Source organism: Chanodichthys erythropterus, chromosome 17 (genome assembly GCF_024489055.1).
Source record: "Chanodichthys erythropterus isolate Z2021 chromosome 17, ASM2448905v1, whole genome shotgun sequence".
NCBI classification, from domain to species: Eukaryota; Metazoa; Chordata; class Actinopteri; order Cypriniformes; family Xenocyprididae; genus Chanodichthys; species Chanodichthys erythropterus.
In genome coordinates, this window is record NC_090237.1 from 35,719,744 (window position 1) to 35,731,977 (window position 12,234).

The 12,234-nt window shown below is 44.7% G+C and overlaps 1 long non-coding RNA gene across 2 annotated transcripts; it reads left to right on the forward strand.

Moving 5' to 3' along the window:
* The first annotated feature begins 891 nt into the window (after positions 1 to 891).
* LOC137004965 (uncharacterized) lies at positions 892 to 9,643 on the forward strand. 2 transcript variants are annotated; one of them, XR_010892195.1, is made up of 3 exons: positions 892 to 2,192; positions 2,667 to 3,103; positions 9,130 to 9,643. It is a non-coding gene; the product is annotated as an uncharacterized lncRNA (long non-coding RNA). The 2 variants fall into 2 exon arrangements; XR_010892194.1 differs by having other exon boundaries at positions 2,667 to 2,726.
* The last annotated feature ends 2,591 nt before the right edge of the window (positions 9,644 to 12,234 follow it).

Here is a 12,234-nt window from a genome sequence, read left to right on the forward strand (position 1 = left end):
CCAATGCATTGATGAAATTAAAAATTGGATGTGTCTAAACTTCCTTTAATTAAACAAAGACAAAGATGAAGTTCTCAAAGTGAACATGTACCTTCACTCTAGGGGTCAAACAACTAAAAATCAAGTCAGGAATTTTGGTGTGATTTTGGAATCAGACCTGAGTTTCAGTAGCCATGTAAAGACAATAACTAAATCAGCATATTATCATCTCAAAAATATTGCAAGAATTAGATGCTTTGTCTCCAGTCAAGACCTAGAGATTGTTGTAATGGGCTCCTGACTGGTCTTCCCAAAAATAAGACAGCTGCAGCTCGTACAGAACGCTGCTGCCAGGATTCTGAGCAGAACCCGAAAACATGAACACATCACACCAGTCCTCAGGTCCTTACACTGGCTTCCAGTTGCATTTAGAATTGATTTTAAAGTACTGTTACATGTTTATAAATGTTTATAAGATATCTCCGGAAGGGGGATTAGGGCTGTGTGGTGCAGTTTGAGGTGTCTTGGCAAAAGGGGAGATTGAAACTGTGTTTATCAGTTAGAAGTGCCTTAACACGTAGTAGTCCTGTCTTGTGAGGACGATCCATTCTGATCCGCTCTGATGGATAGATCCATTTAGATGCACTCTGATAGACAACAACAACAAACTCCCTGAGACTTCCTAGCTCTTCCATCCAGATAGCAAAATTCTCTGTTTTTACTATTACTTCTATTCCTTATGTTCTATTTTTATTATTCTTTTTTTATGTTAAGCACTTTGAATTACCATTGTGTAACGTGCAACGTGTAACGTGCAACATGCAACGTGTGCTATACAAATAAAATTGCCTTGCCTTATTAGCTCAAATATGACTGGTCAGGCACACCTTCTTGCAGTCTGTTTGTAACAGGATTAGGTGATTGACAGCAGTGTTTGCCTATCAGTGAATAGTACCTCCTATTTAAAGGCCGATTGGCTGTTACCTGGGATGCGTCACGTCCGTTTTCCTCTCTTGTTTTGGCTGTGTTGACGGTGGCTGTGGGTAAGTGTGCTGTGTTTTAATATGGTGACTTAGACATTGTTGGCGTGCATAATCTGAAAACTGTTTATTTAATTAGAGTGCAGTTTCTATATTCTGGTGCTGCTGCCCTTTTTGTGCTGCTTAGTGGGTTTTGATGACTGTTTGCCTCTCAGGTATGCAATGTTAATAGCTCGTTGCGTGGTTAGTATAAAGTGAGTATAGTATATTTAACATTTTTTTTGGTGTAATTTAGTATACATGACTTCCTGTACCCCATGGTGTTAGCGGTGGGTATGACGGTGGCAAGCCCATGCCTATGAAGCATTTTATTCGGCGTGATATCCTGATGGTAAGTATTTTTAAGGCAATTTATATCTGGGTGAGCATAATATTACTCTTTTTAACATCTCCTTTTGTTCGATGTAGGATTCTCCCTCTCGTTCTATGTTGTGATTGTTTGCTGCCGTGATCGTTTATGCCGTGATTGTTTGCTGCCGTGAGCACTTGCTGCTGTCTTCGCGCTGTTAACAGAGCGGCGGTCCATACAGCCGCGCCGACGAAGTCATCAAAGTTTATTAAAGGGGACTGCTGGTTTGATTCTGTTACGTGCCTTTCTAGTGCCCTGCTTCACGTTTTGGTTTATTTTATTATTAGTTATCATGGTTAAATCAGTTAACCTTTTTCTTTTTCTTTAAGTTTGTGGACATTTGTTTGATGGTATTGCTTTGATTTTTCTTTTTTTTTGTGAAACTACAATCTGTCGATATGTGCATGTTTAATCTATGAATGCAATTCAAATCGTGTGGTGATCTACTGTATAGAAGTTGGTGTTTGTAACAATTTCAGGTGATTAACTATCTGATTTTCTGGTTACATTGTTGCTTCTCCTCACTTCTGTTTGTTGATACCACTTATGTGAGGAGTTGCTGCATTGATGATTATATTGCCATTTCTGCCCAGTTTGTTTTTATAGTTATTTATTTTCTTTCTGATTTATTGCAGGAGCTGGGGTCCCACGGGTGGTTTGATCTTCCTCCTTGTGGTGGTGGTTCTCCTTCATCGTGTGCGGTGTACACCTTGAGTGTTTGATAGTGTGATTAGAGTGCACGGGTGTGTGTGCGCGTGGAAGTGTGCTCTTGTGAAACCAAACTCTACATTGATCCCAGCCGTTGGGAACCTCAGCCCCTGCTGGTATTACTCCGTCTTTGTTTTACATATACATACACAAATACATACTACCTCAAGTTGGTTTTGTTTGATATCTTTTTCTTTTTGTAATTTGTGTTCTTGTGTTTGAAGTGGGGTTTCGTGTATTTTTCTGTGATTCATTGTTTTGTATTTTAATTAACTTTTGTATTAATAAACATTTTTGTATTTTTTTATACTCATGTCTCTGGCCTCATTTTGAGGGAACCGAACCTGTGTGCTATATTCCCCAATTTGGGTGGTTTGAGTATTTTCCCTGGGGTTAATCCTTAGGGTGGCGTAGTCGGACTTCATTATTAGTGAACAAAACCTTGGGCTTGTGTCTCAGAATTACACCGCCCCGCCACATTCTGGCGTAGTCGGCAGGATCCCCTCTTGTGTAGTCCAGAGACGTGGGTTTTGTTTGTATATTTGCTTTTTTTTTTTTCTCTCTCTCTCTCTCTCTCTCTCTTCTGGTAGGAACCAGACAACAGCAGTCCCTCTTTGCGTGTGCAGTTGCAGATATGGAGGACGAATTGCGTGAGTTAAGAGATTTGGTAGCTCAACTGAAAGCTGATAATGAAAGGCTGCGGCAAGAGCCAGTGTCTGTTGCGCAGCCAGGTCCATCTAATGTTGCTATTCCTGTGGCTGAAAATCCCCCACTTATTGGTGCTGGTGCATCGACAGCGGAGCGGTTTGTTTTCATTCCTCGGGATCGCAAGTGCCCAAAGTTTAGCGGTCGGTCGGGCATTGGCATCAATGAGTGGGTGGAGGAGGCTCAGGCCTGTATGCGGCTTCGCCATCTGTCTACAGCTGATCAGGCATTTTTCTTGTTTGATCATCTGGAAGGAGAGGCGAGGGAAGAAATTCGTTATCGATCGAGGAACGAGAGGGAGGATCCAGATCAAATTATTCAGGTATTGCGTGAATTGTACGGTTGTACAAAGTCTTATGTAGCACTTCAGGAGTCGTTCTTTTCCAGAAGACAACAGGATGGGGAGACGCTGGTGGAGTTCTCCCTGGCCCTGATGAGTCTCCTGGAAAAGGTTAAAAGTCAGTCACCTCACGGCATGCCTAACGCCGAAGTGTTATTAAGAGATCAGTTTGTTGAGTATGTTAACGATTGTGCTCTTCGGCGTGAACTTAAGCAATTTGTGCGTCGTCAACCTACTGCTACATTGTTTGACATTCGCAGCGAAGCTCTTCGTTGGGAAAGAGAGGGTATGCCTGGGGGGTACGTGGTCGGAGCCAGTCTGTTCCATCCGCTTATGGCATCCAATATGGGGTACAGGGACATCAGCATGTTAATAGTAGTAGTGGTTCAGTAACGTCAGAAATGAGTGAACTACGGGACATGCTCAGAAAGCAGCAACAACAATTAAATCAGTTAACCCAAAGTATGGCTCAGCTTCAAAATTCTCAGTCACGTTCACGACCATTTAAGGCTAACTTAATTTGCAGAAGGTGTCAGCAACCTGGCCATTTTGCCAGAGATTGCGATGGGGAGCGGAGATCTGCTTCACCATCAGCCCGTGTGAATTCTGCCGTAATGAAGGGTGGACAGTCATCCGCGCAGCCGTCGGAAAACTAGTTCCCACCGAGTTGCAGGGCCACAATTTGGTTGGGAAAAGGATAGGCTCTAAAACTGTAACTGATTTTGATTTTATGTCACGCCTTATGTCTACTTGTCCACAGCTTATTGTATCTATGGGTGGGGCTCAGATACCTTGCCTGGTGGACACTGGTTCTATGGTGTCCACCATTACTGAGAGTTGGTTTGTGACAAATTTTGGGTCGTGGGGTCAGGAACAGCTTAGATCGTGTCATTGGTTACAACTTCGAGCTGCAAACGGTCTTTCAATTCCTTATGTTGGTTATTTGGAATTAGATGTGGAACTCTGTGGGCGAGTAATTTCAGGCTGCGGCATACTGGTGGTCAGAGATCCTCCCGGTGGTGTGTGTGCAGAAGTTCCTGGGGTGTTAGGTATGAACATCCTGAGCCGCTGCTACCGGGAGCTCTTTGGCCAGCATGGCACAGCTCTCTTTGACTTACCAGTGGTATCACAGGCCCCTAATTTTGTTTTTCAGGCCTTACAGCATTGCCACCAGGTTGACGTTCAGCCAGTTTCAGATGGCGGAGGGCGAGTTAGAGTGCGGGGACGTCGGGCGTGGCGCATCTTGGGTGGCACCATGAAATTGGTTGCTGCAACCTGTTCAGTGCAATATTCGAGTGGTACAGTACTGTTTGAGCCACCAGTTTCTGGTCTACCGGCAGGTTTGCTAGCCTCTCCTGCTCTCTTAAGGGTGGACGGTGGTACAGTTTATGTGCCAGTAGTTAATGTGGGTACTGTAGATGTGGTATTGTACGCTAGCACTGTTATTGGCACTGTGAATAAGGTTGATGTGATTAGTTTGCCCCCGGAGGTCGCAGAAGTTAAGACCGTTACAGCTAAGGTGAGTACACAGTTTGTGCAGGTTTCCCCTACTGTGCAAGAACAGATAGCCATGTTAGACTTATCTGTGTTGTCAGAAGAAGAACAGGGTAAGGTCAGGGCACTACTGGAGAAGTATGTGCCTGTGTTCTCTGCAAACGATGGGGATTTGGGATGCACAAATTTGATATCCCATGAGATCCCCTTGTTGGATGACATCCCTGTTAGGCAGCGGTTCAGGCGTATTCCTCCATCCGAGTATGAGGTGGTCAAGGCACATATCAATCAATTGTTGGAAACTCAGGTAATTAGAGAGAGCTGCAGTCCCTATGCGTCGCCCATTGTTCTGGTCAAAGAAGGACGGTAGTCTGCGCATGTGCGTGGACTACCGTCGCTTAAATTCAAAGACTAGGAAGGATGCGTTCCCTCTACCACGTATAGAGGAGACTCTGGACTCGCTGGCTGGGGCCCGTTGGTTTTCTACCATGGACCTGGCCAGCGGGTACAATCAGGTACCTGTAGCTGAGGGGGACAAATCTAAAACTGCTTTTTGCACCCCGTTTGGCCTCTTTGAGTGGAATAGGATGCCCTTTGGGCTGTGCAATGCCCCAAGCACCTTCCAACGATTGATGGAACGGTTGTTTGGGGATCAGCAGTGCCAGTCCCTCCTCCTTTATCTTGATGATATTGTTGTCTTTTCCTCCTCGGTAGATCAACATCTTGCCCGGATGGAGGTAGTCCTGAGCCGCTTGCAAAGTGAAGGGTTGAAGGCCAAATTATCGAAGTGTGCTTTTTTCAAAAGGGAAGTGCATTATTTGGGGCATGTCATCTCTTCAGATGGAGTTTCCACTGATCCAGGGAAGGTGGAGGCGGTTGCACAATGGCGTTGTCCCACCAGTGTTGCGGAGTTGCGCTCATTTTTGGGATTTGCTAGCTACTACCGACGGTTTGTGGAGGGGTTTGCCAAGTTGGCTGCCCCTCTTCATAGGTTGGTGGCTCAGCTAGCAAATCCCAAGCGGCCGAAGCAGGGTGTTCAGGAGTTTGCTGAAGCCTGGTCAGCGGAATGTCAGTGTAGCTTTGAGGGGTTGAAAGGTAAGTTAACCACAGCTCCAGTGCTTGCTTATGCTGACTTTTCGCTACCTTTTATTTTAGAGGTAGATGCCAGTCATGGAGGACTAGGGGCAGTCCTCTCACAGGAGCAACAAGGTAAAGTACGCCCTATAGCTTATGGTAGCCGCAGTCTTAGGCCCACTGAGCGCAATACATCCAATTACAGTTCAATGAAACTGGAGTTTTTGGCGCTCAAGTGGGCCATGACTGAAAAATTTAGGGAATACTTGCTGGGCCATAAATGTGTGGTTTTTACTGACAACAACCCCCTCAGCTACCTGACTTCTGCAAAGTTGGGTGCCATGGAGCAGCGTTGGGCTTCCCAATTGGCATCATTTGATTTTGAGATCAAATATAGGTCAGGGAGAAGCAACCGCAATGCGGATGCCTTGTCGCGTCAAAACTTTTCAGGTACAGGGGTGGTACATGAGTTTTGTCCTGCTGTGGCTGTTCCAGTGGCATTGCAGCAAGCTGCCCAAGGTGGATTGGTGACCTCGGTCAATCAGGTTACCTCATTTCCTTGTACTTCAATTAGTGACATGAGTGCTCAGCAGGTAGCAGACTCAGTCATAGGTGAGTTGTTGGTTTTTTGGAGGCGCAAGTTGCCCCCAACTCCTGAAGAGCGTAAGAAACTCTCCAGATTGGCAGTTATTCTGCTCCGTCAATGGGACCGCCTAGTGGAGACTGATGGAGTGCTCTATCGGCGTGTATTGCGCTCAGATGGTGGAGAGGAAATCTTCCAGGTATTATTGCCTGCAGCCATGAAACAGGATGTCTTGATCCAGCTTCACCAACAGCATGGGCATCAGGGGGTAGAACGCACATTTCAGCTAGTGCGGCAGCGGTGCTATTGGCCTGGCATGTCTGCAGACATTACCCGCTGGTGCCAGGAGTGTGAGCGGTGCCAGTGTGCCAAAGGCGTCCCCTCTGCACCTGGTAGTTTCATGGGACATTTGTTGGCTGCTCGGCCAAATGAAATTTTGGCCTTGGATTTCACAGTGTTAGAGCCCTCAAGGTCTGGCCTTGAAAACGTGTTAGTTATGACCGATGTTTTTACAAAATACACCTTGGCAGTACCCACTAGAGACCAACGGGCAGAGACTGTAGCTCAGGTTCTTGTGGTAGAGTGGTTTTGTAAATTCGGTGTGCCGGGTCGTATTCACTCCGACCAAGGTCGGAATTTTGAATCCGTCCTACTTCAACAGCTTTGCAGTTTGTATGGAGTCGAGAAGTCACGTACGACCCCATATCACCCGGCCGGAAACGGTCAGTGCGAACGTTTCAATAGAACGTTGCATGATCTGTTGCGCACTTTGCCGCTTTCCAAAAAGGGTGATTGGCCACTTTGCCTCCCACAAGTACTCTTTGCATATAACACCACTCCCCATCAGACAACGGGGGAATCCCCGTATTTTTTAATGTTCGGGCAGGAACCCAGACTTCCGGTTGACTTCTTGCTGGGCAGAGTCCAAGAGCCGTTGGCCGGCAGCGTTAATAGGTGGATTCTGGAGCAGCAGGATCGGTTGCAAGTTGCGTTTGAGAGTGCTCGTGAACGTTTGGGTGCTGCAGCCGATCGGCGAAAGGCTCGGCATGACCAGCAGGTAAGGGGAGCACCACTGAAGGAGGGTCAATTGGTATACCTCCGTGATCATAGTGTGAGGGGTAGATGTAAAATCCAAGACCTGTGGAGTTCAGTGGTGTACCAGATCATGAGAGCACCCAAGGAAGGTGGGGCAGTATATACCATTGCTCCTACCATGGATTTGGGAAAAGTAAAGCATGTGCACCGGTCCTTGCTGAAGGCCCAGATCTGTCAGGATCTGCCTACTGGGTTGCCTGATAGTCCGGTGGCTGAGTCTTTGCAGCCTCCGGAAGAGGGGTATGATGATGAGGAGGATTTGTTTGTCTTAGTGCCAGAGACACCACAACTTGGAGGTAGGACGAGGCTACAGGACATTGGTCCTTCTCTTCCTCAGACCTCTGGTGTCCGGCAAGCTGTGGAAACCCCTAGGGTAACAGAGGTTGAGGTGGGCTCACAGCCAGTTGTATTGCCTTCCAACTCATTAGAGGTAGGTGAGGTTACGGTAAGAAGGACTGGGAGGAGGACGGCAGGTCAGCACTCTAATTTGCACCACCTCCCTCGAACAGTGGGGGCAGGTTCAGTGGCCAGTATAGTGAGTAGTACAGCTGGTACCCTGTTCCGGCCTTGGAACTGAGTTCCTAGGTGGGATTTTGTTTGATTCACCGTCGGGACGACGTTGCAGAAACTGGGGATGGAATGTAACAGGATTAGGTGATTGACAGCAGTGTTTGCCTATCAGTGAATAGTACCTCCTATTTAAAGGCCGATTGGCTGTTACCTGGGATGCGTCACGTCCGTTTTCCTCTCTTGTTTTGGCTGTGTTGACGGTGGCTGTGGGTAAGTGTGCTGTGTTTTAATATGGTGACTTAGACATTGTTGGCGTGCATAATCTGAAAACTGTTTATTTAATTAGAGTGCAGTTTCTATATTCTGGTGCTGCTGCCCTTTTTGTGCTGCTTAGTGGGTTTTGATGACTGTTTGCCTCTCAGGTATGCAATGTTAATAGCTCGTTGCGTGGTTAGTATAAAGTGAGTATAGTATATTTAACATTTTTTTTGGTGTAATTTAGTATACATGACTTCCTGTACCCCATGGTGTTAGCGGTGGGTATGACGGTGGCAAGCCCATGCCTATGAAGCATTTTATTCGGCGTGATATCCTGATGGTAAGTATTTTTAAGGCAATTTATATCTGGGTGAGCATAATATTACTCTTTTTAACATCTCCTTTTGTTCGATGTAGGATTCTCCCTCTCGTTCTATGTTGTGATTGTTTGCTGCCGTGATCGTTTATGCCGTGATTGTTTGCTGCCGTGAGCACTTGCTGCTGTCTTCGCGCTGTTAACAGAGCGGCGGTCCATACAGCCGCGCCGACGAAGTCATCAAAGTTTATTAAAGGGGACTGCTGGTTTGATTCTGTTACGTGCCTTTCTAGTGCCCTGCTTCACGTTTTGGTTTATTTTATTATTAGTTATCATGGTTAAATCAGTTAACCTTTTTCTTTTTCTTTAAGTTTGTGGACATTTGTTTGATGGTATTGCTTTGATTTTTCTTTTTTTTTTGTGAAACTACAATCTGTCGATATGTGCATGTTTAATCTATGAATGCAATTCAAATCGTGTGGTGATCTACTGTATAGAAGTTGGTGTTTGTAACAATTTCAGGTGATTAACTATCTGATTTTCTGGTTACATTGTTGCTTCTCCTCACTTCTGTTTGTTGATACCACTTATGTGAGGAGTTGCTGCATTGATGATTATATTGCCATTTCTGCCCAGTTTGTTTTTATAGTTATTTATTTTCTTTCTGATTTATTGCAGGAGCTGGGGTCCCACGGGTGGTTTGATCTTCCTCCTTGTGGTGGTGGTTCTCCTTCATCGTGTGCGGTGTACACCTTGAGTGTTTGATAGTGTGATTAGAGTGCACGGGTGTGTGTGCGCGTGGAAGTGTGCTCTTGTGAAACCAAACTCTACATTGATCCCAGCCGTTGGGAACCTCAGCCCCTGCTGGTATTACTCCGTCTTTGTTTTACATATACATACACAAATACATACTACCTCAAGTTGGTTTTGTTTGATATCTTTTTCTTTTTGTAATTTGTGTTCTTGTGTTTGAAGTGGGGTTTCGTGTATTTTTCTGTGATTCATTGTTTTGTATTTTAATTAACTTTTGTATTAATAAACATTTTTGTATTTTTTTATACTCATGTCTCTGGCCTCATTTTGAGGGAACCGAACCTGTGTGCTATATTCCCCAATTTGGGTGGTTTGAGTATTTTCCCTGGGGTTAATCCTTAGGGTGGCGTAGTCGGACTTCATTATTAGTGAACAAAACCTTGGGCTTGTGTCTCAGAATTACACCGCCCCGCCACATGTTGATTCTTAGTAACAACACCTATTGGGGTTTATTATGCAATAACCAGTTGAATGTACTTTTCATATTACATATTACATGTCCATATAAATGTTTATAATAAAGGAAGTGATTGTGCCTGTTACGTCCCGTTCTATTAAAAGAAGGGGCTGGCGTGAGTCGTTGGTTATCAGGGAAACCGACTCCAGCCGACAGATCACCACAGACAACAAACTAAGATCCACACAAAATTTATTAAAGTGGAACACAAAAGAATCAAATAAAAGGAGCCATGGCTTCAGGGTGCCCCAAGGCCAAAACAATAAACATAACAGCTTAAAAATAAAATAAATAATTACCCTAACAAAATAAACAAAAATACAGTCAACTTCCCTAACTCCCTAACATAAACAAATCGCAAAGAAAGTCAAAATAAATGGCAGGACACCCCTACGCTCCTAAAGCATAAACAAAAACATAATTGAAGCACTTTAAACAAAACAGGAACTGTTTCTTCAAAATGTTGTAACGCCAATAATAAAGCAAGAGCTTCTTTTTCGATAACACTATAGTGTAACTGATGTTTCAAAAACTTTTTTGAGAAGTACGCTACGGGATGCTCAACTCCGTAAATGTCATCTTGCAAAAGAACTGCTCCGGCTCCAGTAGCACTAGCATTAATGTCAAGTTTAAACGCACGTGAATAATCCGGTGCAGATAACACTGGAGTACTACATAAACTTTTCACGGCTTCAAATGCGTGTTGACAGTCATCAGTCGATAGGAATTTTTGCGAGGCACGGAGAAGATTAGTTAATGGCAGAGCCACATCAGAAAAATTTCGGCATAAGGCTCTATAATAGCCTGCCATTCCTAAAAACCGGCGAAGATCACGCTTGGTTTGAGGTACAGGAAAATCAACAATGGCTTGTACTTTCTGGGCGACAGGACGCACTTGTCCTTGTCCAACTCGCTTTCCCAAATACATGACAGTTGCCTTGGCAAATTCACACTTAGCCAAGTTCAACGTGAGGGAAGCATTAAGCAAACGCGTAAAAACAGTGGTTAGAGTGTCTATATGTTCCTCCCAGCTAGACGAATACACCACGATGTCATCCAAGTAGGCTTTACAGTTCTTAACATCAGCCAGTATGGTGTTCATTAAATGCTGGAACGTTGCTGGTGCGTTCCGAAGCCGGAAAGCCATCACAGTATAATTCAGAAAATTGTCTGGGGTGACAAAAGCAGAAATTTCGGCTGCACGTTCAGTTAAGGGGACTTGCCAATATCCCTTTAAAAGATCGAGTTTTGTAACGAACTGAGCCGACCCCACATTATCCACACAATCCTCCATTAACGGTAAAGGAAATGAATCAGGCTTTGTGATTGCGTTTACCTTACGCTAATCCGTACAGAATCGATGGGTACCATCCGGCTTCGGAACAAGTAAACAGGGCGAGCTCCAAGCGCTTGAGCTCGGAACAGCCAAACCATTATCCACTAGATACTTCACTTCAGAATCTATGATTTTTCGTTTAGCTGGATTAACACGATACGCATGTTGCTTAATAGGTGGATGGTTGTTCACCTCTATATCATGTTGAATGACGTTTGTCCGGGTAGGCACATCCGAAAACAGTCCAAGAAAAGACTGAATCAAATTCCCAATGTCAGCTCGCTGATTCTCAATTAAATGAGACAAATGAGAATTAAGATCTGACAAAATTTCAGAATTATTCAGTCTGACACCAGATACTGGCATACTCCGTAGGTTTAAACAATCTTCCTTCCCACAGGAAGGTGGTACCACCGAAAGAGAAGCAACTGGAACAGTAGAGCTCTTTAACTCCACTTGTTCACCCTGAGCAACATAACGCTTCAACATATTGACATGGCACACACGGGTCTTTCTTTGTCGATCATGAGTACAGATAATATAGTCAGTATCGCTGAGCTTTCGCTCCACCACATAGGGTCCAGAAAATTTTGCTTGCAGAGCAGAGCCAGAGAGTGGTAGTAAAACTAAAACTCTGTCTCCCTTCACAAAAGAATGTGCAATTGCATTTTTATCAAAACGCTCCTTCATCTTCACCTGAGCGTTTAATAAAGCGGACTGAGCAAGATCTCGAGCTTTATGTAAGCGTTCTCTAAATGAGCTAACATAATCTAAAAGATTACAAGTGGGCTTTTCTTCAGACAACCAATTCTCTTTTAGCAGCTTAAGTGGACTGCGCACCACATGCCCAAAAACTAACTCCGCGGGGCTAAATCCCAGAGAATCCTGAACACTTTCACGCACAGCGAACAACAGCAACGGTAATCCTTCGTCCCACTCTTTTTCTGAATCAACACAGTAAGTTCGTAACATAGTCTTCAATGTTTGATGGAATCGTTCCAGTGCTCCCTGAGATTCAGGGTGATAGGCACTGGAAACGACATGTTTAACATGCAACTGGGACAGGACTTGATTGAACAACCGGGACATAAAATTCGTTCCCTGATCTGTCTGAACGACCCTTGGAAGTCCAAAAGTAGAGAAAAACACAGTTAGGGCTTTCACAATTGCTTTAGCT